General features: G+C 45.0%; 1 protein-coding gene across 3 annotated transcripts in view; it reads left to right on the top strand.

The window, feature by feature from the left end:
* Positions 1-894: 894 nt before the first annotated feature.
* The window catches only part of LOC101435624 (uncharacterized), a 215,078-nt gene continuing 193,102 nt past the window's right edge, over positions 895-22,870 (top strand). The window contains exons 1-2 of one of the 3 annotated variants that reach the window (XM_004446876.5): positions 1,048-1,202; positions 4,125-4,232. The gene's annotated coding sequence lies outside the window, so the exon portion shown is untranslated. Of the gene's footprint in view, positions 1,203-4,124; positions 4,233-22,870 lie in introns of all 3 variants that reach the window. The other 2 variants (XM_004446875.4, XM_071218126.1) reach the window with 2 other exon arrangements.

Genomic DNA, 22,870 nt, shown 5'->3' on the forward strand with positions numbered 1-22,870 from the left:
CCAGAAATCTGATGTAGGACCCGGCGATCAGCATGGCCCAACGTGGACCTCGATTTGAGAAAGTGGCCTATACAGTTATTTTTTGCCAGAACCGAACAGAATTGCTTGAATCTAGAAACTTCTCTGGAATTCCCATGTTTCTTATAACAGCTCTTGGAGTTCAGCCTGAGAACAATTTTTATCTTCGGGCAGAGCACCAAGCCCAGGTGATGTCCTTGGGGTGACACCCCTCTGAGTGGTTTTACCGAGCTGAGCATGTCAGGAAAACTCTTGGGACGCTAGGCTTTCCAGCCTTTCCTGGCGGGAGGTTTCTTCCAACTGGGACACTTAAAATTCATGCAAGCCCTTTAGAAAGCAAGGGCTGTCTGTCTGGAAGGTCATGAAGAGCCACGTAAGGGACTTTTAAAGTCAGTAACTAGAGAAAACGAAAACTCAGGCAGGTTTGCTGTTTGGTTCAAGGAATGGGAAATGGCAGCTTCAGATTTGGAAGCACAGTTTTTGGAGGACTGTGTTCTCTGAACCCCGATTTGTGTACTAACAATGTTCCAACTGAGGTCTCTCTTCCTCCTTTGAGTAAGAGCAGGGGCTCTTAACAAGAGGTTCCTCGGCGGGAATTTAAATAAAATAAATCCCCTGTATTTTTGTGGGGATATATTTATAAAATAATACTCAGTACAGTATGCACTTATTAAGGGATGGGTGGAACAAAACAGGTTAAGAACCCTGCTCTAGGGTCTAGATAAAGTAGCAAATACTCAAATCTCTGACCGAAACAAGGAGCCAACCGGCTCTACTTGGGACCTGGGTGTGCAGGCCAGGGTCACGCTGAGCCGGGTGAGCTGTCAGTGCTCAGATACCAGTTTTATTAATAGGTAGCGTAGGGGGTGCCATCTTCCAGGCAGACGGTGTCCTTCCTGCCCGTTTAGCCCCCAGAGGCAGTGGCGGGTGCCGGCGGTTTTTTTTTTTTTTAGGGGGTGGGGGTGGGTGGGTGTGCTAGGCGCTCGGGTCAAAGGTTGCAGGAGATCGAGCGCAGCAGGCCGGAGGCCCCGCAGCTCACAGTTCCGCGCCTCGGGGCGGGCTGGGGAGGCCGCGGCTCTCAGCGCGGTCGCTGCGCCGCGCCGGCCACCGACGTCACCCGGGACCTGCCCCCGCACCGCCCGCTCCTGAGTCCCCAGAAGCGCGAGCACCGCGGGCCGCCGAGGGTAAGCGCAGCGGGACCCCCGGACCTTCTGGCGCCGGGCAGGCGCTGCGGGCGCAGGGCGAGCCCGGGAGCCGGGCTGCCGCGGGCTCCTCCGCGCGCTCGGGGCGCAGGCCTGGGGCGCAGGCCTGGGGCGCACACACGGCCCTCGCCGCCGCCAGTCGGGCTTTCAAGTTCAGAGTCGCGGCGGTTTCGCTTCCGCCCAGGAAGGTGCTGCAGTGCAAGAAGGCGGAGTCCGGGAGGCCTTTAAACGCGCGCGGAAATCTCCACTCCGTGGCAGGGGACGGAAACGTCACTCGCCACCAGCCCTTTTCTCCCCTCCCTCACCCAGGGCCGCGCAGGTGCCTGCGGGTCCGCCCCGGTGCCAGGCCCGGGAAGGTCCCCCTTTTCTCATTTGCTCAGCTCACGTCTCCTCCAGAAAACACACCGGAAAGGAGAGCTCTGGGTCAAGCGACGGCTTTTCTCTACAAGAAAGACCCACTTCCCGCGCACCTGGTTTTAATAAGAGCCTGGGGAGAAATACGGCCGGGGGCAGCAGGATCCCCAAGAAATTCGGTCCTTAGAGAGAAAGGAGCGCGCACGTGAAGTGTACGTGCGCAGACGCACTCACGGCTTTTTTTTTTGCGAAGACCTCGTGCACTTTTCAACTTTAATTATAGCCTAGAGAGGATGTAGTGATGTTAGAAATGGGATATAAACAGCCTTTAAAAACACATTTGTTAACATTGAGGACAGGGAGACTGCCTCATTGTGCACCGTGTATTCTTTTCTTCCCTGTTTAAAAACAAAAAAGGAATATTGAAAAAACAACCTCCGCCCCTTCCTATACTCCCACCTCCTCCATTCTTGTGCGCAGATATTTTTACATAGTTGCAATTAGAAGTACATGGTATTCTTATTTCAGATTCTGGGACAAGGGAGGAGGGAAGGCAAGTTACATCCCAACAGAACGGAAGTCTATTGGTTTTGACACAAAGATCTCAATACACGAACTGAAAGTTAAGAGTGCATCATCATGCTTTCAACCTATGTTTTAAAAGTTTAAATGGACTAAACAGCTTTTTAAAAAGATCCTTGTGAGTTTATGTACCTCTACATAAATAGTTTCACATGCTCTTTTTGCATCTTCACTGAAAGCCAAGGAGAAATTTCTTTGATCCTTACACTCCTAGGAAAATAACGTAGTCTGCCTTGCACGAGTCCTGAGAAAATCATGTTTCATTAAATATTAAGCCCCGAATCCGCATTTAATCGGGGTCTTGCACTTCTGTTCGCTTCTTGTCTTCCCGCGGCTGGTTTCTCTTTAGCGGCTCTCAGCTCAAAGATGTATTTCCTTGACTACTCCATATGCAAAGTAGTGTCCACACGATGTTAATTCCTTTTTAACATCACAACCTGAATTTACCAGATTTTTTTTCTATTCCCCCCCCCCCCAAGATCATAAAAGCTCAATGAGAGCAGGGACCACTCTTCTCCTCTCCTCCTTCTCTCCTCCTCCTTCCATGGTCTCCCAGAACCAGGTCCTTACTAAATCCTTAAAAAAAGTGTGCAGTAGAGTGCGGCCTCGGGAGTACTTGCTAAGAGGATGTGACCCTCCAGGAAACCTCTTTGGCCGCCCACACTACTGCCCACCGCTTGCCTTTGTCCCGGGGTGGCTTGGGTGCAGCTGCTTTCAGCCCTGCTCGCCTTTCTTAGGGCCCACCTGCAGTGTCCTGGGCCAGCCCCAGGAAGTGGAGCCTGGCAGTAGCCAGGGCCTCAGGCAGTTTTTCTGGATCCAAGTTTTGAACTGGAGCGTGCTGGGGACTCTCCTAAAGGCTTGGGGACGGCTGGCCGCACGAACCCTTTGACCCTTTAGCACTTCCCAGGGCTTGGCTGTGTGTGTGAGGTTCCAAGGACCGTGGTGGGAGCTGCTTGTGAAAGATGCTCTGTTTATGTTGGACTCGAGGCACAGGGAGTAAGTAATTAGGGGTGGGACGGGCCGCTGAAGTAGAGGCCTTTCCTGGTGGGACGGGCCTCGAGGCTGCTGACTGGCCTGCTTGCTGGAAAGGACACAGATTCCTGCAGAGTCCTGCCTGGTTCCCGTCCCTGAGGAGGCCTTGATGAGGAAGAGGCCGGGGGTGTGAGGAACAGAGGAGTTTGGAATTTCCCTTGGCCTCTTGGGAATTGACTACTGCTGAGAACATCTCTGGGCACCACCAAGGCGGAGCGTCTGGGCCTCCTTCGGTCCTGCGAAGGGGTCTGCCTGCTCCCAGGGTCTTAGAGGCCCCTGCCAGGCCTGCTAGATGAGGGGGCGGAGTCCAGAGGCAGAACCACAGAGCTGCAAGGCGGCGCGATGTCCCGGGAACTGCCAGTGGGCAGCGGGGAGCAAGGCATTCCCTGGAGCGCCTCCCTGTGCAGCGCAGTGCCTGGCACTTGGCAGGTGCCTCGTGAATGCTCGTTCAGTTAAGAAGCCTGAGGGTGCTCGTCAAACCGTTTCAAGCCTGGGTGTGTCTTTAGGCTCTGCAAGAATATCTGATTTTGAGAACGTGTCCTCTGGAGGCCAATCAATGCCTGGGTTCATGTCCCACCACCTACAAGCTCTGTGCCTGTGGCCAAGCAGTGGCACCTCAAAATCCTTACCTGCAAGATGCATGTAATCACAGCATCTACTTCTTGGGGTTCTGAGGATTGAATGTGTAATTTTTGTAAAGCCCTTGCTTAGAATAGGGTCTGGCACATACTATATAATGTGGTGAGTATTAAATAAAAATGAAAAGTAAAATGTGGAAAAGGTAACAGTTACCTGAAGGCGAGGCAAGGAGAGTGAGAGGGGGATGGGATGCAGGAGGGGCATGCTGGGGGCTTCAAAAGTAATGATCATTTTCTGTTTCAATCAAAGTGGCTGCATGGGTTCTGTTATATTGCTTTTCTTTTTATTTTATACAAGTTTTGTGATCTCTGCAATGTATGATGAATCATTGAAACTGCACATTCCAGTGTGTCACGTACCGACTGCGTTTTACTGCACAGCAGCCTGCTGAGGCACTCCACTCAGGTGAGGGCCTGCTCTTGTACAGCCTTATAAGGGAGGTACTATTACGGTTTCCATTTTACAGATGGGGAAACGATTGAGGAACCCACTTAAGGTCTGTGCTATTAAGGGTGGATCCAGCATTTATACCAGAGTTTGTGTTTATAGTTGCTCTGTGTGGGATTTCTTATGTGTCATGATAAAACAGTGTGTATCTGAGCTGAAAAAAATGAAATTCAGTCCTCTGTGTGTTCACTCATAAAATTGTACATTATCTATGTGGATCAGGATTTTCTAAATAGTTTGGGCCCAAGTCAAAATACGGAAATAAGCAGGACACAGAAATAGCTGGCTGCAGATTGCCACCTCTGACCCTCTGCTTCAAATTTTATATTCATCCAAACAGCTTGTTCTCAGTAATCCACTGAATAAGAAATGCTATAAATTCTAATTTAAAATAAACCTGTGCAAAACGAGACATCACTCATATGTGTTTTAATCTGTTTTAGGTATTGGATTTAACTAAAATTTTGTAGAAAAAAGGTCAGGGATACAATAAAGGCTTAAGAATAGAGTTGAAGTTTGAGAATCTGATGTGGTAGGAAGCTGGGCTAAATGTTACTTGGTAATTTAAAAGACCTTTATTAAGTGATTCTTACGTCTAAAGCACTAGTAGGCACTTTAGGAAAATGCAGAGATAAATAAGAGGTTTGATAGTCAAGGCTGTTTGTAATCCTTCAGTGTGTTACAGAAATTCATAGTTGACTGTCCTGACCCCTAGAGCTCTAATCAAAGCTTATTGTGTAGACAACCACAAGGTTCCTATAGTTGAAGTGTTTTGAGGAGCTCAAAGAAAGGATGTTACCTCACAAAGTCTCGGCATTTGAGCTAGACTTGGAAGTTGGGAAAAGGAGGGGGCTCACGCGTGAGGGAGGGTGAGCAGATGTGCTGTGGAAGGAATCCTTGAGGCCTGTGTGGGGAATGGAAAACAGCTGAGTTTGACTAGAGTGTTACGGGTCCCTGTGGCGGGAGATCAAGCTGGGAGGGCAGGTTGGAGTGGAAACTACAAAGAATCTGACGTGGCAGACCGAGAGGTCTGGCTTCCTTACCCGGCAGGCAGTGGGGCGCCACCGCAGGTTCCTGAGCACGATTGCGGCAGGCTTAGAGCTGTGCTCTAGAGGCATTCTTGTTAGGATTTTATTAGGGTAAAGAGAGCTGGCAGATAGGGAGACCCATGAGAAGGCTATTGGGATAATCTAGGCCCGACAGTCGTAAGGGCTAAAACGGGCATGATAGCATAGGGAGAAAGACTGGAGATGAATATATTGACAAGAGGAAAAATAAAAAAAGACTCCTAAGGTTTTAGATTGGGTGCCCCTGACAAAATAGAGAAATCAGGAAGAGGAGGAGGAGCTAGGGACATTTACAAAATGAAGGATGTGTGTGGAGCTAAGAAAAGTTGAAATTCACTTTTCTATATCTCAAGACTTCTCAGAACCTTTAGAGAGAAGGCAACATATGGCATTTCCCAGGTTGGCCACAGAAACCCCTTTTTTTCCCCAAATAGTTCTCAAAACACAGACTGGGAAATGCACCAGTAGACCAGGCCTACAAATAAGGAGAAGGCCAAATGCCTTGGACTCTCAGGCTGTCACTTTGAGCAACATTGGTCCTTCGAGCGAGGACACGTCCCACGGAGAGGCTTCATTCAGGACGCCAGGTTCTGGAACCCAGGTCCGTTTGCGTGTGCTCATCTCTTCAAGCTGCCTTTCTGTTCCGCTTTTTCATTGTGCTTTGGATTTATGGCTCATGGAAACTGCAATATCCTCTTTAAAAGGAAGACGAGTGGGAGTTTCACACCCCTGGGAAATTTGGCCTTTCCCCTTTTAGGAATATTGGCTCCTCCCCCTCAAGGCCTGGGCCCTGCCGAGGACCAGTTTTTGTACTGGTGCTATGCTACAGGTCTTGTTTAGACATTGTTTCCTTTAGAACAGGGTCCTTTTTTGAAACATCCTGTGTTATTTAACAATAGATCTTCCAAATCGACTTATTCTTGGATCTACTGCATCTAGGCAAGTGGGCCAAGGGCATTCAAGGGCAAGGTTAAGTCGATTTAAAGCTTCCCTGAACAGAGAGTCCTGCCTGAGATCTTGATGAAATTCTTCAGGTAGTCCCTGCTCGGAGCTTCCTTCCACACAAGCCAAAGATGCCTTTTGGGTTTGTTTTAATGACATTTCGATAGATAATAAATGATTGTAAACGATCCCAGTAAATAAAGACAAAATTGGGCTCATCAAATGTTAGAGAAAAAAAAGCACAGCTTTTTAAAATCCCAATTTAAAGTGACCTAGCTGAAGTTCCGTACTTAATTATGAGTCATTGTCACGGGCACCAACCCGTGTTTCGTGGTAGGAGAAAATCCGTTTTAGTTTGGAAAGGGGATGGGACTCCGTTGGCAGTTGACAGCTCAGTGCTGTGAGGCCCCGGTTCTTCCTAGATTTTCGCAAGCCCTCTGGTATACGGATAGGGGTTGAAGAGTCAATAGGTTGGTTGGAAATCCAGGCTCAGACTCCATGAAAAGGGGTGTTTTCAGGAACATCTTGCTTTGTGGGCGACTGCTGGTTCTAAGTTTTGAGTTGGAGTGAGGAGTGGGTTAGAAAAGGGCTTTGTGAAATGGGGAAGGTGGAATCCAGCAGAGTCCTGCGCTCAGCACAGCTTCCTATACCATCTCCCTCTTTCCTTCTTTTTTTCTTTCTCAGAGGAGTTTGGTTCAGAGAAAACAAACTTAATTGTGCCTGAGCTATTGGGTGTGAAGTCATTTTAAGGCTCATTGGGAAGTAGCCATAGTAGTCATCTGATGAGGATTTTTTTTAAACTTCTTGCCAGCCTCACAAGGAACCAGCTTTATCATTTGAATTCACTGGTTCCCAAACTGTACGCTGCGGTGCCTTGGGGTGCTGCAGGAACTCTTAGGAAAGCCTGTTTGAGGGAAACACGGCTATACTTGATGTGCGTGGGACACCTTGAACTATCGCTGCAGGTAGTTCATAGTTTCTACATTGGGTTGTGCTACATTCCTTTCAATGATATCATATCTGTGAAGCTGGGCTTTTGGTGGTTGCTGTGCTAAAATCAAGTACCTAATGAAAACCAGTGTGGAATAGGAAGTGAGGGTAGCAGCATCTAATCTGATTGCAAAGTTTAAGAAGTTGTGTGGTGCACAAGAGGTACAGATAATCCATTAGTAAGTAATTGTGGTTATTTAAGAATGAAATAAAATATATATTCTTTCAATTTATATGTATTCGTTTTTTAAATGGCTACTAAGTTGTTAGGACATAAATACTTACTAAATTGTACCCACCTGCTTAACAGATGGAGCTGTTGCGTTCACTCCTGGGTGCCATAAAAAATCACTGAGACATTCAGAGCACTGTTTCCCAAGAAAGTTTTGGAGTCACTGCTTTAATCTATGGGAAAATACCAAAGTTTTATACTTACTTTTAAATTTATAAAACATGGGAATGGGGATAAGAGGAATAAAATAGAACACTTGCTTGAGATTTTCTAAAGTAAATAATTTTTCTATTATAAAATTAATATGCATAGGTTTGAAAAAATCTAGAAAGGTACAAAGTGGAAAGTAAAAGGCTCCGAATTCTCACCCCTCCATCCTGAGATAGCTGCAAATATTTTGATGGCTGTACTCCCAGACTTTTATTTTGGTATTAAGAATCAGTATTTTACGAAAACTGGATGAAATACGTTCCATTTTGTTTACTTTTAAAAATTCACTATATTACAACTATGTGTCATCATGTAAGGATTTTCCATATATAATGCATATATATTTGCTTTAAACAGATGTGCAAATACACTTTCAATGGAGAAAAAACTTGTCAATTCTAAAACTTCAGTACTAGTTGTAGGATGTTTCCACTGTTAGACTAGCTCAACTCTGCCCTCTTGTGGTGCTGTGCAATATTGACTTTTTCTTCAAATACATTTGTATAGGGGTTGTATTATGACAGGAAGGATACAAAGATGAATCAAATAAGATTTTTCTCTGACCTCACAGCCTAAAAAGGGAGATTAAACATATAACTCAATAATGGTGAAAAGAAATAAAAAGTAACTAGGTGTCGTAATAGAAATCCAGTTAAAATTCTATAGGAGGAGATGAGTCCTCCTGCGAAGACTGATGACTTCAGGTACAGCCACAGCAGCGGCAGCAGCGGAAATGATAACAGATACAATTTAAGTGTTTATCATGAACTGGGAACTGTTCTTTGCACTTTTTAATTTCTCTCGTCTACACTTTTAACTATGGGTAGGATTTCGACTTCAAGAGGGGGTGAGAAGATGGGATGGAGGACGGGGCTGGTACTTCGGGTGGGAGACCTGCTAAGAGCGAAGGCGTGGGGAGTCTGGACAGAGAGGACTTTGCAGACGCCTTGGAACAAAGGGGGAACCAACCTCAGAAAGTTAGCTTTGGGCCTTAAGTCCCAGGCTAAGGAATGCGGTCTTAATTCTGATGGCAGGCAAAAGGAGCCAGTGATTCAAGCTATTAGATCAGCGCAGTAATTTGATCAGAACTGCACCTTTGGAAGATTAGCTGGTCAGTGATGTGCAAGACGAGCGACGCAGGGAGGAGGGACCAGTTAGAGGCTACTGCACTCGTCCAGGCAGGCTCTGAGGAGGTGCAGCAGAAGATGGAGGAGATGACTCTGAGCTTGATTAGGATTCTGGCAGTGACTGGCTCTCTTTCTTGAGTTTCACTTTTTTTTTTTATTCTTGTAAGGCTACAGTAACATTTGGTGAACTTTGAGTGGAGGTCTGCATACCCAGTGAACTTGTTCTGCATGAACTAAATAGATTCTCCAAGGTTCACCTGCTGATTTTCCCCTGTCCTTCAAGAAAAAATTATTTTAAGAACACCAGCTAGACCGCACTACTCAGCCTCTGATTTGGTAATTTTTATGGCCACAATGCTATGGTGTCATCCCTAACCATTCTCTAAGTTTGTAATGATGGCTAGTTGTTTGGAGAAATGGTGGTATACTATGTTTCTTTTCCCAGTGAAATTGAAACTGGAGAGAATTTACTGAACTGGTGCAAACAGGATCTAAAAACCTGTTCCAAGGTTGATCAAGGCACTGCAGCATGTTGTTTTGTGATCATGTAAAAGATGAGGCAGGGAGTGGGTGTAGCTCAGTGGTGGAGCACCTCCTTTGCATGTGTGAGGTCCTGGGTTCAATCCCTGGTACCTCCTTAAAAAACGAACCAACAAACACCAGATAAGGCAGGTAATTGAGGGAATTGACAGGATTAGAGAACAGTAAATTTTAAATTTTATTTATAAATGCTTACACAAGAAATCCTGCCTTTCATATTAAAAACACCTCGAGTGGTGATTCTTAAAGCAAGGTTTGCAGTTCTTTGGCGAGCCAGAAAAATCTTCCTGATATGCTCAAGCTTATCCCCAAAATGCATAGGGTTTTACTTTATAGCACAGTCATATTCATCAGTTCACATTTATCTTTTATAAAGCCAGTAATAAATGATCCCAATATTTTCTTCTCAGTTCTTTTTTTCCCACTGGCTTTGCCAAGCCTATGGGCTTGTCCCACGTAGTCTGAGGACCCGTGATGTGGAAGGAAGTGATTAAACTGATCCCTGCTTGTGCATTTCCCCAATAACTAGTGAGCTGCTCTGCACTTCATGGGTCCTTATAAATAATGTTTCTTGAGAAACTGACTTGAGGCCCCCCTGCCCCCCACTTAGGAGGTACTGGGGATTGAAGCCAGGACCTTATACATGGGAAGCAGGCACTCAACCACTGAGCTACATCCGCTCCCCTGGCTTGAGTTTTAAGACATATTTTACAGATCAGTAAGATAAATTGGGAAAGTTATGCCAGGGTATCCAGGACCTAGAATACAAGAGGATACAGGTGGCATTTTTCTTTGAATGCTAGAGAATATGCTTTCACTCATGCGCAAAAAGGTGCACCTGAATATAATGTAAAATGTAACATGATATAACATAAAATAGAACAAAATACCATATAATGTATCATAGAATATAATGCAACATAACAATTCTTAAGCTTGTAGATCACTAATTAACATGCTTGAGCTGTTTCAAACTTCACTGGAATCTTATTTCAAAACTGTGTCATCAGTGCACAGAAGTATCATGTTTCAAACTCTATCAGATTATAGTTATGTACTGTATCACTTTTTAACCATTTAAATTACATTCCTGTTAATGGGATCTGTGTTTTACCATCAACAGGAGGATTGCATGGTTCATGTCTAGCTGAGTTTTTATGGCTAATTGGGCACATATGTACTAAACTAACCCCTCCATTACTAAAAATGAGCAGACTTCTATTACAGGCAGCTTGGTTTCATCTGCTTAAGTAGCTTTTTAAACATGAACCATTTTTCAGTACAACTGTATCTTGATGTGTTAACTGTATTTTTTTCCATTCAGATTTCTTTCACTAGCTTAATGGGAATTCACAGAAATCATAGGCTTTTAATTGAAGCCAATATGTTTCAGTGCCAGATATTCTGACGAATTCCAATGAACCAAAAAAGAACACATTTCTGAACGGGAAGTGTGCATATGGGACCCTTCAGAAGCCTGACAGAACTGCCTGATGGAAGGATTTGAAGCAGGAAAAAGATTAATAAAAAGACTGTCAGGGTAGTTTTCAGACTAGCTTAAATAATGTGTGTAGTGAAATAATTTTCTACACCAAAGCATGGTTTGATGGAAATTTTGACACTGTTGCATGGTCTTAATAGCTAACGACTAAATCTGAATTCATCTGTTTTGAACTAATAAAGACAGCTAGCTCATGATGGCTGTATCCTGCAAACCTAAAACTACAAGTGTCTCTGTTTTCAAAATTAGTACAAGTGGTCTGACAAGCACAATTTGGAAGGCGAAGGAACAGAATGTTTGAAATTGAAAGGATCCTTGAAAAAAATCTGGGTTTACAGTCAGTGTAATACCAGCTGAAAGGAAATTACAAGATACATATGGTTACAGTTTAGTCCAGCAGAAAGCCTGGGACCTGAAGTCAAATGACTTATGGTCCAGTCCCTGCTCTGCACCTAACTAGCTGTGGGACTAGGCAAGTCACTTAACCTTGCCGTGTTTCCGTTTTCTAGTCGTAAAACAGTGATTATTATCTCCTTTAACGATCTTAGGAGGTTATTGATAGAATGTCATGAGCTATTGACTATGAAAGCGTCTTGAAAAGTAGTGCTAAATAAAGCCTTAGATGAGTGGAATTATTTACGTGGTTTGGATGAGGCCGCTGGGGTAGGGACCCTGCTTTATCTGCGTTGCCTCCCTGCAGGGCCTAGCACACGGCCTGCGGAAGGAGAGGCTTCAGAGGCCGTGCTGAATGAACTAACGAATGAATGAATAGTTCTCTGTGCTCTGGTTTTATTTTCTGCCAGAAAGTAAAACTAAACTTGTCATTTGGGATTCTTTACAGTTTTATACAGGTGCACTGTGCTGGTAGCCGTCCAAGTCTGTGCGGCACGTATAAATCCAAATAGAGTCCAATTGCTCTCCCAGCATCGCAAGTCCACGGGATGTTTGCTGGTGCTTTCCTGCGGTATTGGATTTGGCAACTGAGCCCTAGTTGCAAATGATAACAGTTTAAAGAAAGCCAGTGACAGTGGTGGCCCGGTCCCCTCCCCTCACCCCCTCTCCCCCGTCCCGATCCCCCCGAGGACAGCCTGCTGGGTCCTCCAGCCTCCAGCTGTGGCCCAGCCTCCTCTGCCATCCTGCAGGCTTTGATGGGGGGGGACTGGAGGAAGGAACAGGGGAGAGAGTCCTTTGGGCTGCAGCCTTGTGGGGGGAATTGCATTCAGAATTGTCTTCCCTTTCTATGACGGAGGGGACAGAGTGGAGGTGTTTCCCCAGGAAATTAAATAAGGAGAAAAACTTCAAGAGATTGGGGTTTCTGTACTGAAAGGAAGACTGGCTCTCAGTTCTCCTGTAGGACATCTGCCTGGGCCAGCCGCCTGCTGCACTGCAGCAGAGAAGAGAACTGGAGAGAGACGGCAGGGCACGGGGAGGGGCCTTCGTGGGGAGCTTACCTGTATGTGCCCTGGCAGGTGTGGCAAGAACTCCTGACTATCCTGGCCAGGTCACACTGCTGCGGGTGTGTTGGGTTGGAGTTCCTTGCTGGTTCTCCCACCTATGAGGGTGGCCTGCGGGGGAGGGAGGTGATCTCGAGTTGAGTTGAGGTTGACATTTTTGAACGGAGCGAACTAGTCATAAGTGACAGTGAGCTGGAGAGGATGGGACTTGTCTTGAGATTTGACAGCACACAGTTGAAAGCCGTGATTAAAGGATACACGGAAAACAACAAAGCTCAAACTGTTTCATGTTCTGCACGGAGCAGAGACTCTTCCATAAAGCTCTTGCACTAATTAGAAACATGTCCTTATGTGGTTTGACTCCAGATTACTTGATCACAGAATAGTAGAATCATCACAGACTCTGAGCAGAAAAGACCTAAGAGAAAATTCTTTCTGGGCCAGTAGATTTCCAATTATGTTCCAGGACGTCCGAGGCAGGGGTTGGTGGCAGGACACCGGGGGTGGGATAGGGATAGGGCGTGGGTGGTGGGGATGTGGATGCAAAAGAGATGCCGAGAAGGTGGGACTTCTGATCTCCCGCCCTTGCTTTGGCCAGAAACAAGTTTGCTTTTATCCGCTTTATGTATCAAGCCTCATGATTTCTTTTTTCCTCAGGGTTCCCCAGGTTTTTGTTTTTGTTTTAGAGGGATTCCTCATAATCAATTCTTCTTATTTCTACGATGAGTCTAGTGAAGTTCGGATTGCGGAAGTGACAAGCCACAGACACCTTGAATGGCAGAGTCATTCAGTGTGTCTGATTCCCTTTTTCAAGTGGAAAAATGTATTTAATTTAGCCTTATGACTTGAAGACGCATTTATCGAGCACCTACTAAATAGAACTGTGCAATGTTTTTTTTTTGTTTTGTTTTGTTTCTTCTTTTTCTTCCTAAAAGATTAATGCAGTTATTGCATCCATTTGGTGCCTTTACTGCCGGAAAAATAACAGCCAGCAGGGGCTTTCTTGGGTTACCTCGGTAAGAGATCTCTGGAAGTCAAACACTATTAACTTTAATGAAGCAGCTTTGATGGTAGGGAAGAAGACAGCTGACACCACATTTCCCTAACAATAAACCACTCTGACAGATAAAAACAAACAGGCTCAAGATAACATAGAGCATTTCGGAGATCAGGGCCTATAACAAACGTAGACGGATGTGAGCTGGGCTTTCCTCTAAAGCTGTGTTCCTCCATCTGTTGTGGACACTTCTAAAAGGCAGAGCAGAGTGATCTAATCCTGCTTTTACAGAAACCACTGTCTGGGTTATTACAAAGATGGCTCAGGGAGAATTTTTAAATAAACCCTGAAACCGAGGACGCTTTCAGAAGGTCCTCTTTGCGTCGGGTCTGAACGCTGATGGCTTGTTTATCCACTTCTGGCAACCCGGGTGATGTGCTCCGCAGCCTCTCCTGCCGTGGGGTGTCCTCACCTGCAGAGCCCTCTCACCCTCCCTCTCTGGTGATGGCTACACGTGGAGCTGCCAGGCTTACTCCATCTTGCCAGATCCCAACGGAGAACTTGGCCTAAAACAAAATCCCCTAACAGTTAGGGGTACACTAGGTTTGGGTGCTCTTCCCCGTGGGAGACAGCAAATAGAAGGTGGTGTGTAATTTTGGAGCTCTCTAACATGACGTGATCATTAATTATTAAACCCAGATTTCAGTTAGACCATGATGAGTGATAAATACGAGTTTAAAAATGGTGCATGGCAGTTCCCCCACCAGGCTGCGTCACTTAAAAAAGCACCCCACCTCGTGTTCTTTCACGGGGCTGCGTTTGTGTGTGGGTGTGAGGGAGGGATCATTATAGTTACCCTTCTGAGGTTTTAAGTCACTCTCTACTTGTATTTTTTCCTGTGATTTTTACACTTCCCTGCTGAGGTATATTTTCCACAGTCCCACTGACTTGCCTGAGGGCAAATGGAGTAAATGACAGAGCCAAGAATTGAATGGAGGCTTCTTCTAATCTGATGGAAAGCTTTCAGAGTTCTCTCTGATAGTGGATGGTTTGAGAGAGAGGGGTGGATGGAAGGCAGAAGAGCCCACCCTGAATTATTTACTGAAATCTAATAAATGCAGTGCCCTGCTATAGCCTTGAACATCATGCTCTTTCCTGAGGAGTTCTCCGTTAAGACAAGGAGGTCTCCCAAGGACCGGCTTTTCTAAGGGTAACGATGGTCACGTGGCAGGTGCCGGCTGTGGTAGGCGCTTCCGCAGGCACCTATCCTTACCCTTCCTGCTCACCAGCCCCGGAGGTGCTCACAGAACCTCACGCTAACAGGGACCGAAAGGAGCTTGCCCTGGTCATGGGGCCGGTGCCTGCCTGTCTCCAGGCAGCTTGTGCTGCTGGGCCACACCGTTCCTGGGTTTCGATGTGAGCAAGTGGTCAAAGGTGCACAGCAGCAGGAGGATAGGCCCGGACCCGACCACAGTACACATTAAAATAATTAAGAAAACGTTAATGACAGCAGCGCGTGTGCTGGTCCCCATGCTAAGTATTTGATATGCATTATCTCACTCACAGCCCGGTGACCTGGCCAGGTGAGAGAGGGGTTTAATCCGCTCCATCCTTACCAGTTGGGTGGTTCAAGGAGAGCTACATAATTTCTCTAAGCCTCTGTTTCCTTGTCTGTAAAATGGTGAGAATAAGCCTCACCAGGAGGTAATGAGGATGAAGGAGATGCTGCCCACAAAGCCCTTGGCAGTGCCCAGGCTATAGGGAGGACTTCATCAAAGTTATATGTTGTGATGAGGTGGGCATTATTGTTATCTTCATTTTACAGAAGGGGAAACTGAGGCCAGGAGACATTGTGTTACATCAATATAATATATCAAGACCACATGGTAAATGTGTGACTGGACTTGCTCTGATCCCTCTGACCTGAAAGGCCAAGCTTTCAGCCATTGCACAGCAGAGACTCCACTCACCCCAGTGTTCCTAGCTTTGGATATAAAAACTCTCTCTCCTTTTGAGATTTGGCCATGAAAAAAATTGCTCCATCCTGGGAACTCTCTTCCCCCCTGCAATATAGAGATGACTTTAAACTGGGAGAGAAAGCAAACTCCACTGATGACAGAATGTCTTTAACAGGCAGAAACACTGCAGTGAAGCCTCTAAGATAAAATATTTAAGGGCAAACATTCTGTTGGGGGTATTGGAGGCTTACTTCAGGGGTGGACCTTGTGAGAAAGATCTGGGAGTTTAAAGTGTCCACAAACTTATGATGAACCATTTATGGGATGTGACTGCAAAATGGCAGGTGAAATCCTAGAAGTAGGGTTTGAATCATGGGTTGTTGTGGGAGCCCAGAGGGAATTTAGGGGGTCAGATGGTCTACTTGGTTATTTTACAGATGAAGCTAAGCATCTTTCCTTTTTCTTTTTTCTTAATTATTAAAGAAGTTTTAGATTACATAAACATTACATTGAAAATACAGTGGATTCCCATATACCCCATCCCGCTCCCTCCCTCACTTTCCCCCCTTAATATCTTTCATTAGTATGGTACATTTGTTACAATTGATGAACATATATTGAATTGAAGCATTGCTACCAAGCATGGTCTGTAGTTTACATTATGGTTTACACTTTGCTCCGCACCATTTTGACAAAATGTATAAGGGCTTGTATCTGCCATTGCAATGTCATGCAGAACAATTCCAGTGGCCCCAAAATGCCCCATGTTACACCTATTCTTCCCTCTCCCTCCCCTCAGAACCTCTGGTGACCACTGTCTTTATTCATATATGAATTCATATATGAATATATATGAATAAAGACATTATTCATATATGAATTCATATACGAATAATATATGAATAAAGACAGTTCTTCCAAGTTATAGGTACTTCCATTATTAGAATAATAATAAGTCTACTTTAGTCCATAGTTGCATTTCCCTCTTATGTTTGTTCATTCCTCAATCCTGAGGATTTGGGGATGGTGATGCCCACTCTGCTTTTGACTGAGAGAAGGCTTAGACCCCATGGGGCAAATGGATGGAACTGTCTTGCTTGCAGTTGTAGATACCCTCTGTTTATTGGGATGGGCGTTGTCCATCATCTTCCCTTTGTTAGTCGTTCTGGGTGAGTCCGATAAATTGGCGAGTAGGTGTCGGCTGCATCTCTGCTGAGATTGAGGGCTCAACTGGCATATGAACAGCTATTTAATGAGTATAGTGCTAACCATAGGTTCAAATAAAAGGGGCATAAGAGCCCTGTGTAGGAAAATTATAACTGAGTCTAACTCCAATCCATTGGGGGGACTAAGCATCTTTTCTGAGGTCACAAAGGTGAGTTGGGAGTCATTTCCAGGAGACCAGCACAAATAGACCCGAGGTCATGTCCCTTTGCATCCCTTTCTGAGCTCTTCGGAGGAAAAGCTGGCCATCCCTTGAGATGGTGGGCTGCTCTCACGGGGGGTCTTCAGCTAGAGACTGACCAGTAAGGAACAAGCACTAAGGGCTTTACAAGGATGATCTCATTTCAGCCTCTTAGTGACTTGATGCAGTAGGTGTTCCTGTCCTCACCCCGTGTGAGCCAGCAAATGGAGTGCGGCCGGGCCAGATCATTATACCTGGCTTGGGACTCTAACCCACAGCTTGAAGGAGAAAATTCCCTTTGCTCCTTCTTACACTCTTCTCTGGGATCAGATTTCTCCGTGCCAGGCACACTGGGGGACATGGACTAATGAGGACCCTTACCCCAGGGTGGGTGATGACTCAAAAGGAGTCACAGCCCGTGTTCCCCAGGCAGGGGCACCCGGGCATGAACGGATCTGGGACCCCAAGAGCACATTCTCTTGTGTTCCAGCCTGAGCTTGCCACTTTGAAGCCCCAGCCATTGGGGTTTCGTGGGAGCCCTGAGTGATGGCCCCAGGCTGACTCTGAGCAGCCCCCTCAGATTTCTTCCCACCCATTTCCTCCGCATCCCAAAGGCACCCACGACGCTGCCTCCAACTAGGCCTCTGGCTACTCCTGGTGAACAGCCCAATAGAGGACAGTGACGGTTTTTCTCTTCCATATTTTGAATTAGAGAAGTTGTGAGCTTACGAAACAATCATTCATAATGAGCAGAGTTGCCATACATCACGCCTCCACCAACACCTTATGTTGTTGTGGAACATTTGTTACAGATCAGACTGTTACCACTAAATATGGTCCATAGCGTACACTCAGTCTATTTTTTCCATACATCCCCTAATATTAACACTGTGTATTAGTATTGTTGACCTTAGTGTTGATACAGTACTTTCTTTGACGTTAATGCAAGAATATTACAACATTGCTGTTAACTATAGTCCATAAGTTACATTACTTGTATTTTTCCCATGCCTTACTCTGTTCTTACCACCTTGTAATAGTGGTGTACATTTATTCTAGTTCATAGAAGAACATTCTTGTATTTGTATTATTCAGTCCCTAGATTACTCTCTAGCTTTCTTTTAGTTGACATTTACATCCCTAGACTACCCCTTTCAGCCACAATCCCATTTATAAATCAGCCATGCTAGTTTACTCACTATAATGGGTTACTGTCAACTCTATTTGTTTTTACACTTTTACAGTCAAGATGAATGAAAATTCTACATACATTAAGCATCAGTACTCTTCACAGTCCTCATCCTAGCTCCTAGTAACCTATAGTCTAGGTTTTAACTCCATATGTTTATTCTTCATATGTAGTTCATATTAGTGAGACCATGCAGTATTTGTCCTTATGTGTCTGGTTTATTTCACTCAACATAATGTCCTCGAGATTCATCCATGTTATCATATGGAATGTATATTCCAGGGGACACAGCCACAGGCTCTCTGGAAGTATGGTCATGTGAAATTTCATTTCTTCTTACTGCAGCATAGTATTCCATTGTATGTACATACCACATTTTGTTTACCCTTTTCATTGGTTGATGGATATTGGGTTGTTTCCATCTTCTGGCAATTGTGAATAACACCTCCATGAATATCTGTGTGCAAAGGTCTGTTCGTGTCACTCTTTTCCACTCTTCTGGATATATGCCTAGGAGAAGGATTGCTGGGTCATAGTGCAGTTCTATATGTATAGCTTCCCGAGGAACCTCCAAACTGCCTTCCACAGAGGCTGCACCGTTCTGCATCCCCAGCAGTGAAGGAGTGCTCCTACTTCTCCACACCTTCTCCAGCACTTGTTTCCTGTTGTTGTTGTTGTTGTCTTAATAATGGCCTTTCTATGAGGTCTGACATGATATCACATTGTAGTTTGGAATTGCATTTCCCTAATAGCTAGTAATATTGAACATGTTTCCATATGCTTTTTCGCCTGGGTTTTAAATGAGTGCTGCAAATAAGGGCAGCATTGGGCCCAGAGGCGATGCTCCTGAGCTCCTGTATTTTCCCACTGAACATTTTTATATGCAGGTGAGATTAGGTTAAAATGCACAGCCAGGGGCTTTGTCAGGGAGAGGGTGCAGCTGCAGTGAGGAGCAGCGCAAGGTGGAGCGGAGTGTGCGCAGGCTGCGGGGAAGCCCCCCTCCCACGTGCTTTAGTGCGGGGGGAGATTGCATAAGCTGATGAGTTGTTCCTGAGCCTCAGCTCTGTCTTGCACCCCCTCAGCAGGGAGCACCCACCTCCCTGTACCTCTATCAGGCACCCAGTTTCCTTCTCCGAGGAGGGATACAGGGCCTTGCTGTGAGGTCCTCGCTGTTGTGGCCACGGGCTCTCTGGAGGTACAGGTCTCAGCTGCTCCTGTGATGACTCCCTGGGAATGGTCAGGGAGCCGATCGGATTTAGCAGCTGTTAATTTTGGAACATCACGAAGCTTTTGCCCTCTAGTGGTTCTTTGAGAAGCATTTACATTCTCTGGGGGAAAAAAAAGACAACTTTTAATGCGAACTGGATTTAAACAGAATGGTCAGAGAGCAACATTTGAGAGAACCAAACTGCAGGATCTCCACAGTTGAACGCTCCTCCAGCTCCACGCTCCTCCTCCAGGTCATGGATAAGCTTGGGAACTGTACAGACCAGATTAGGTTATTTTAATAAGTGAATGAGGCAACAGGTCCATAAAAACAAAACTCTGTTTGGATTCCTTGTTGATGAGGAGAACGCCTCCTAAACCTCCCAATTGTAACTGTTGTTTGCTCTCATTATTGACTGATCACAAGACTGATTCTCAGATTGCATCAAATCTCCTCTGCCTTTTATGAAACACCACATGGGCATTCTCACCCTGTAACGAGTAGTTTATTCCTACGTTCTTGCATGTTGAGAATAAAATGCTTTTAGTAACATGCCCACCTTGATAATGGATTTTTTTCCATTTCTTCAAAGTGCAGATTTTAATTTATATGGCAAGCTGAACTTCGTGCTCCCTTCTTAAAGTTTTTAACTTTACCCTTAAGTTGACTCTTGCCTACTCAGTGACCTCACACCCTAATTTTTCCGTTTACTTCCTGTACTGCATTTGAAGTGCCTATAAATCACATCTTAGGACAACCCTTTCCTTAACATGAATAATATTTGTATTCTCGCTGTGCAACACAATTTTACAACAATGCCAATTAATTTTTTTTGGCAGTCTAGACGTGTGTTCTTTTTTCTTTCTCAAAGCATTATTGAATTTCAAGCCTCTCTCTTTAGTTTTTGCAGCGAGTATTGCTTTAATGCACTAACTTTTCACCTCTCAAGGCATATCTGGAAAATGTCACATGTGAGCTTCTAGGTAGGCTGACCCGGTTTGATGTGGGTTCAGAGCAAAACTGGCCTTGGACTGTGGTGTTCTTGGAGGCAGAACTGGAGGGAGGGAGTCGTGAGCCAGGGGCAGCACGCGTAGGCTCTCACCTGTTTCTTGGGTTGGCCTCTAACAGCCCAACGGCCCTTCCCTCCTCCCTGCAGGCCCCTCCTTTAATTAAAATAACATACTTTAATGATCTTGTAGTCATTGGTTTGTTTCCAGAAGCTATAAGGTTGCATGAGGAAAAGTCAGTGAAGCAGAAGCATCAAAATCCACTGACCTCATCTTCCTCCCCTCAAGCCATGGGGGATGGAAATATTCAACATTTGGCCCAGGAAGGGTAAAACAGATAGGGTTTTTTAAAAAATTATTTTTATTTTTAGCATTTTATTTTGAAATATTTTCAGGCTCAACTTACAGAAAAGTTACGAAAATAAAATATACAGAGAACTCCCATAGGGAGAACTCCCAGCATACCCCTATTTCCCCAGATACCCATGTCCACCAATAAATGTATCAATCTCTCTAGCCATCTCTCTATTTATCAATCTGTTTTCTGAACATTGAGTGTCAGTTGTATGCATCACTTAATACTGCCATGCACATTTCCTAAGTGCAAGGATAGTCACTTACATCTCTACCTTAAGTGCAGTTATCTAGTTTAAGAAATTTAACATCTATATAAAGCTCATACTCTATATTCCAATTTTTTCATTTGTCCCAATAATGTCCTTTTGAAACTTTCTTCTCCCTTGTTAGATCTTGTGCAGAATCATGGATTGCTTTTAATTGTCACTGTCTCTCTTTTTTTAAAGATTTATTTCTCCCCCCCCCCATTGTCTGCTCTCTGTGTCCATTTGCTGTGTGTTCTTCTGTGTCTGCTTGTCTTCTCATTAGGTGGCTCCGAGAACCCATCCTGGGACCTTCCGGAGTGGGAGAGAGGCGATCATTCTCTTGTACCACCTCAGCTCCCTGTTGTGCTACATCTCTTATTGTCTCTCCTCGGTGTCTCTTTTTATTGTGTCATCTTGCTGCGCCAGCTATCTGCATCAGCTGGCACTCCAGTGCAGGCCGGCACTCCTGCGCGGGGTGGCATTTACACTCAGAGTGGCACTCCTGTGTGGGCTGCCACTCTGTGTGGGCCAGCTCGCCACGCAGGCCAGCTCGCCTTCACCAGGAGGCCCTGGGCATCAAACTCTGGACCTCCCATATGGTAGACCGGAGCCCAATTGCTTGAGCCACATCCGCTTCCCTGTCATTGTCTCTTTAGCTTCCTTCCTTCCTTCCTTCCTTCCTTCCTTCCTTCCTTCCTTCCTTCCTTCCTTCCTTCCTTCCTTCCTCCCTCCCTCCCTCCCTCCCTCATACAACATAAACTTTTCCATCTTACCCCCTCCCAAGCATATGACTCAGTGGGATTAATCACATTCACTATGTTGTGGTACCCTCACCATCTTTCATTACTGACACTTTCCCATTTCTCAGCAGAGAGCATTTTGATTTCAATCATATCTTCTAGAAGTTTAGCTTCTTCTGATAAACTCTGGCCTGTGCCCATCTTACCATTGCTCCTCTCTGTGAAAAATCACTCAAGTATAGTTGTACCCATTGTTTTCTGTGTCCTTGTGAGCTGTGTGCTTCTTTCATGTTCTCCATGGGAGGGCTTAGATTTCTGATTATTTGTACCCTTACATGCTGCCAAGGTCATTGAGCAGCTGCCCCGGCAGTCAGCAGTATTTGCAAGATGGTGGGAGCTCAGACTCAAGAGTGTCACCTTCTCACAAAATCCCAAGGGTGTGGCTCATGTGGATTTCCATGTAGGTGTAGCAGAATGAGTAAGAGGATGGCCCTGCAGTCAGATGACTTCCCAGCCGTGTGACCACGGAAAAATTACTTTTCCTTTCTAGGCCTGGGTTTTTTCATCTGTAAAATGGAAATAAGAGCAACATAGGATGAGCAACATAGGATGAGCAACATAGGATGCACATAAAGCTCTTAACATATAATGCTAGCAAATGCTAGTTATTGTAATTATGACTATGGAAGATCCATTAGAGGGAATTAGAGGGGATCGACTTGAACTGTGGGGTCAGAAAGACCTGAGTTTGGACCCCTAACTCATTACAGATTCTCTCTATAACCGTGGAAAACTGCCATAACCACCTGAGCCATCATGTTCTCATCTCTCAGTTAATGATTATATCACGGAGGCTAGTACCAGGGACCGGACGTACGATGCTTGAAACATAAAACTCCCTAACAAATTTGAGCTGATTTCTTTTCCTCCAGGCTTCCTAAGATGACTTGTATTGTCTACAACAGACTTTTCAACCCTAGTTTTACTTGATGTGAGTCAAAGATAAAGATCCCTTAGAATGACACCTTCCCTAACCATCTAACATTTCCTTTTAGATATCTTCAAAGCCCCAGGGGCCTTTGTCTCCACAATTTAAAATATTAAATTAACTGAAACAAATGTTGTTGCTCTGTTAAAATTAAATGAATGCTGGGAGTATTATGTGTTCAAAGAGGGTAATATACACAACGTACTCTCATAGGTTTAGAAAACAGGCAGGTAGGTAGATAGAATGATATGGCAAAGCAAAGGTGGCAAAAATGTTAAAATTGGTGGACCTGGGTATCTGGGGTTGGAAGGCACGGTTGTTGGAGTTCTCTGTATGGGTTTTGTATTATTTTTGCAACTATCCTGTAAGTTTGAAACTATTTCAAAATAAAAAGTTGTTTTTAAAAAAATTAAATGAATGCATCTATTGTTACACAAACA

Source organism: Dasypus novemcinctus, chromosome 10 (assembly GCF_030445035.2).
Source record: "Dasypus novemcinctus isolate mDasNov1 chromosome 10, mDasNov1.1.hap2, whole genome shotgun sequence".
Lineage (NCBI taxonomy): Eukaryota > Metazoa > Chordata > Mammalia > Cingulata > Dasypodidae > Dasypus > Dasypus novemcinctus.